Source organism: Rhipicephalus microplus, chromosome 2, assembly GCF_043290135.1.
Source record: "Rhipicephalus microplus isolate Deutch F79 chromosome 2, USDA_Rmic, whole genome shotgun sequence".
Classification (NCBI taxonomy): Eukaryota; Metazoa; Arthropoda; class Arachnida; order Ixodida; family Ixodidae; genus Rhipicephalus; species Rhipicephalus microplus.
Window position 1 is genome coordinate 112,094,041 of NC_134701.1, and position 5,610 is coordinate 112,099,650.

A 5,610-nucleotide genomic window follows, 5' to 3' on the forward strand; every position below is an offset into this window, starting at 1 on the left:
TTGACTTTCACCCTTCTGTTCTACCACCATGATTTCCACCAAAGGTTTTTCATACCAACCGATCCCGTACAAGTGTTATCGGCCCTTCTGTGTTCCAGAATACACAATTTTGACGAGTAAAAATGACAATACAGCACAGCTACGAGATCGGTTACCCAAAGTGAAGCCTTTGTATTGTGAAGGGCGTCCGCGCAAGAAGCTACAAACATTGATGCGACGCGCTTGCAGCACTTCCACCAAATGTACGCCTCCGCTCACCGACAGCTGCTGGTCACACTCGCTGGCTCTTATTTGAGAACACAGACTCATCAACTCGTACGCTTACCGAACCAATATGATAGCATAATGTTTCTGGCGCACTGCATTCGATTCGGCCAAACCATTATTTAGTTGTTCCTAACGACAGAGCAAACAGCGGTGCACTGGCACGACTACGCTGTGGGTTGCGCCCAAATCTTCACAATCAATTGTGTGGACGTATCTATCAAATCAGCATAGAAGCGTCATTAAGCCTGAACAGATATCGCACTTTGGAAGGAGCGAATAATGGATGCAAACATGACAGTAACCACCGATAAACTCTACCTGCTCCTCAGTTTACTGAGTTGTTTTTTTTGTGGTTGTAAATTGTAACGAAAACATAGCGCTGTTGCCATTATCGCAGTGGCAATCATTACGGGCAGCAGTTGTTCGTGTTTATCAGTTGTGCAAATTTTAGCAGCTGGTGCAGATCCCGTCCCTCTCGAGTGAACGACAAACAGAACTGAAGGTAAACAGTGAGTTTGTGAGTTGACACCACAGTTGGCAACACCACAGTTGCCATCTGTCAGCGTAGTGCAGTGGTTAGGCGGCTCAGTTAGGAATTATAAGGTTGCAGGTTCAATTTCGCGCTGTCGTAGCTCTTTTGGGTATTCTCTGCATCGTTCTATATGCAATTATTTGTATTATTTCTTTAGTGGCAGCTCGTCACGGTGGTTCTGACGCTGCTTCGCGCACCAGCATTGTCAGCTGGCGCACCATTCACCATCTGCTCCACCATACGCCACTATAAAACATTTGCCACCAACATTTATTTCCTTCACCATAATCCACCAGAATGGTGCATGGTGCAATGTTTTTTTTGATAGGGCAGTGAAGCGTAGAGGAGTAGAGTGCCTCGATGCGCTCGTTCACCTCCGCTGCGCGTATCGAGGCATGCACCGATTTCAGGCAGAAAACTACTGCAATGCCATAACGTTGTGCAGGCTAACTTACTGACTGTACAGCTAAACACATCTCTTAGAAATTGCGATTAGAATCATCCTGCATTGTTTTTTGTTGAATATTTTCGTTGCGTTTGGAATCTTCGAAATAAATGCATTAAAGCATATCAATTAGCAAGTAAATTCATTCTGATTGCTGATAATCACAATCAGTGCTCTTATCGAGGTTGGTAACAAAAACTTACAAGAAAAATGCAACGAAAAACACACTGTTATTATGATGATTCATAATAATATTAATAATTAAAACGAGTACAAGCAGATGGTTGGTACTTAGTGGACCCATGAATAATTGTCATGATAACTTCAGTAATGATACAATGTAATCTCATAGCATATGGTAATGATCATGCAAACGCTTTTGAGCAGGCAACCCTGCTGCAAGTATTTTTCTAATTTGCGATCACCTGAATAGGTGTACAGCTACAGACAACAAGACGCCACTGACCCAGATGTAGCCGAGACATACTTCCTGCATGCCCAAGAAAGCTATTAGTACTAACCCAATATCGTATGACGAATTAATTCTTTGTCATTATTACTAGATATTAGCTAACTGTGCGTCCTGATTGTGCATTGCGTTTGAAACGTCTGTTCTTGCTGTGTCATATAACAATATACTCGTTAAACGAAATGTCGCTTTGTTGTGAAAATTTACGTTCGAAAACAATAAACTAAAACAGAATGTTCTAAGTGATTATAAAAGTTAATACATCATGAAAGTCAAGACATAAAGTTCAGAATAAACAAGAAATGACTTAATTGATAACCAATTTTGCTTGTTGAGAAAATAACTGGCTGAGATAAGAAACTTATGTTTTGTCAAAATTCAAATATATCCCAACATGACGCTTCGTCTTTCCATTATGCACGGCATTTATTTCTTTTTTTTATTTGTACTGTAAAACTAATTTAACCTTGAAAGGCATCTTTATTTGTTATATTATCACTGAACAAACTGACATTAAACAAATAATAAATATACCAAGACATTTATTCTAAGGGCGTTTAGAATCGCAAGGAATAAAAAAAGTATTTATGCACTCAAGTCAAGGGTGGTAGCACGTGAAGAAATTTGTGATAAGTTTCACATCGGAACAGAAGGGGCTCAGACAAAACCAGCCGAACAGTAAGTATGGCGACATTAGTCGTACGCAAATAGAAGTAAATTGCAGAGAAAGTTTCTAAATCGGTCATTCATACTTGGGTCACGATATCATAAAATAAAACGGCATGTAGTTTGAATTATAACACAAGCTCCATAGCCATAAGAATAGTCAAGTAAGGTTGCATGGTGCACTTGTTAGTTACCTTAGATACCTTAGATGCTATGGATAATATTAGTGCATGAATGTTGGTCAAATAACGTATACCTATTGGTTCTGTTCGTGTAGTTGTTAAATTTGAAGCCTTTAAGGTCTTTACCCTTCGAAACTGAAGTGATCATTGCCATGATGTGTTTAAAATAAATTGTTGTTCATAGAAAATTTCGATTCCCTTGACGTCTTGAATAGTTTTAAAGGCTCTTTATTATTGATTTGATTATTTACATGTGGGCTTTAACGTCTCAAAACCACCATAACTATACGAGAGACGCCGCAGTGGAGGGCTCCAGAGATTTTGACCACCTGGTGTTTTTAACGTGCACCCAAATATGAGTACATGAGCCTACAGTGTTTTCGCCTCTATCGAACATGCAGCCGCCCCTGTACTCAAAGCCAAGATTTGATGCCTCGACCTGCGGGTAAGCAGCCGAGTACTTTTGCCACTTGACCACCGTGGCGGGGCTAGCTCTTTAATATCAGCGCATGCTGTATTGGTCGTGCCTATTGAACGTGGCGTGGTTGAAGTTCCCGCTGAAACAGCTCGTCTCAAAAAATTTGGTGTATCGTTGACGCATGGTCTGGCGATGAGCTCACGTCAAACACTCATACCTTCAGGGCCACTAAATCGGTAGTTATTCGGCACATCTTCAACCTTTTAAAGGCCCGGCAAGGCCGTACGAGATCGGGCACAGTGCACGCACTGCCTTTACTGATGAGGAATTTGTATACGTTAGCAGCGATGCTCTTTAGGAGATGCCCCACTTTCTTCTCCTCTGACATAGAACACTGAACCGTCTTGTGCCACCACGATGTTTCCTCGGAGTATGCGGTGAGAGTTTCTTCCTAATGTTCAGCCCTCTGGGCGAGTATCCACTCAGCACGCTTTTTTATCGTGGTGGCGTCACTGGGGCAACTTCTCAGTTCTTGAACAAAAACTTTCCACGTCATTACGACGTCCTCACGATTTTTGTTTCAGACGAGTGCGTTGTCAGTCAGCGAAAACACCACACAAGCGAGATGATTATTTGTGTTCCATTTGTTGCCCTTGCTGCAACCATTCGTGGAAAGCTGGGGGAGACGTCTTCCACAGATTTTCCTTTTGAAGGGAGTTCCTGTCTTTACGGCTGCGAGGACCCACCAAGAATTGATGTCGAAGTGTCGGTGTCACACATTGCGAATGCCACGCTGCAATGTCGATAGACTCAAATCGGTCAATGCTGCATTTATCGGTCACTGACGGCACCGAAAACTTATTGGGACAGCTTTCTTGCTTCGAAGTACTGAGGGCCTCGACCAAGTCTCTGCGAGCCAGAAGATGTCTATTGTGAGTGCTCGGCAATGGAGCACTCGATAAGGTAAGGTGACAAAAGTGACAACAAAGCGATAAATGAAGGAAGGCAAATAACTTTATTTCGGTCCCGCGGAAAGAGTGTACGTGGGACTCAGTCCCACGTACACTCTAAGGCACAATTACTCGAAAAAGGAGTAACGGAGCCCAATAGGCGCGCGAGATGAACGAATAGACCGTTGAGGAGCAACCACAGAGGGAAGCGTGTGGCGCTAACCCACTTAGTCTTCACTAGGGATGAACCGCCCAGGCACTGCAGGCAGCGCAAAAAGCGTTGCCAAGGTGACCAGCCGTCCTTCTCCACAGAAAACATGTCCTTCTTCTCCGCTGCTGGCTCAGTCTTACCCCATATTTTGCCGGTGGCGGTTGCGTAGCATCGTGCTCGGAGTGCTCGACCACGGCTGCCGGAATTCGACGATATAAGAATTACGACGTGGTGCTTGTGTGTACGCCTGGATGAGCGTGCGCTGCTGCTTTAGCGTTTCGCTGCACCCATGAAGTCTGGAGCAAGCCTCAACAGGTCACCACGCCGTGCTGTATATCTCTGGCTTCAAGATAGCCACGACCAACACACCACAGCAACAGTTGAGAATGCCAATATGGAGGCCGAGAACAACAGGTATATCGAATATATACCTCAGTCCAACTCAGTGCAGAACACAGCGCTGGATTCTAAGGCAAGTAGGTCATCATTCTTTATTCTACTCTACTTGTCACGTGTGCGATACGGATTGCGCTTTCCGGCAACGGGCTCCGCCGTGTTGTATATCGCACGCGCGTAATGCATCACGAAGGTCAGCGTCGGCGTCTGCAGTTCGCCTGTGCTTTGCGACCACCTGGAAATTGGCCGCCATTGCCGTCGGCTTCCCGTACGCTCGCTCATCAGGTGTTCGCCTGTCTTCGCCGCCGCGATGAGCTCCGGGCAGACGATATTGGGCTGAGACCTCGTCGCTGTGTTGGGAGTCGTCGAAAACACGTTGCGCGTTATCGAAAGAGCTTGGTTGTAGTATGTCGCGCGCTACAAGTGCACCAGCATGGGCTGGCGGGGCTTTCGCCAGCGTCGGAACTCACTGAAAATTAGTCGCCATTACAGTTGGCTTCCCCGTCAGTCAGTTGGTCGCAAGCAGTTCGGCGCAGTCCGTTGGCCGCGGCGGCAGACTCGCGTTTGCGCGCTGCACTCACTCGAGTTTGGGAAAATGCGCCGCATTACCGTAGATTTCTTGGGCGCTAGCTCTGAACCAGCTCGGCGCTGTTCGTGGCGGCGGCCAAGCAGTACTCTCGCTCTCCTGTTCGAAGTACGCTGGTGGCAGACACTCCGCGTGCAGTGCCGTGTTTGATCTCGCGTTCGCTTGCTCGAGCTGAACGACGTCGCTCTCTTAGGACTCGCCGACTTGTTAGCGGCACGGTGGTTCACGGAAATGTGACTGCGGCCACCGCTCCTAAGCTGTTGCGCTACGGGGATCGAAATGAGTCTTTGAGGGTGTGTGACATCAAGGTGAAATTATTATCATGCCATATCTCACATATGTTTTCATTTCACCTTGCACGTATTTCTCAAATGCCTTTGTATTCATCCTCTGTCACGTGTGAGTCAGTATTTTACATACTTATTGTGCAGCCGTGGGCACACACTGTGCTGAATACTGCGCGCTGGCGTCTGCGATGCCCGTCATTA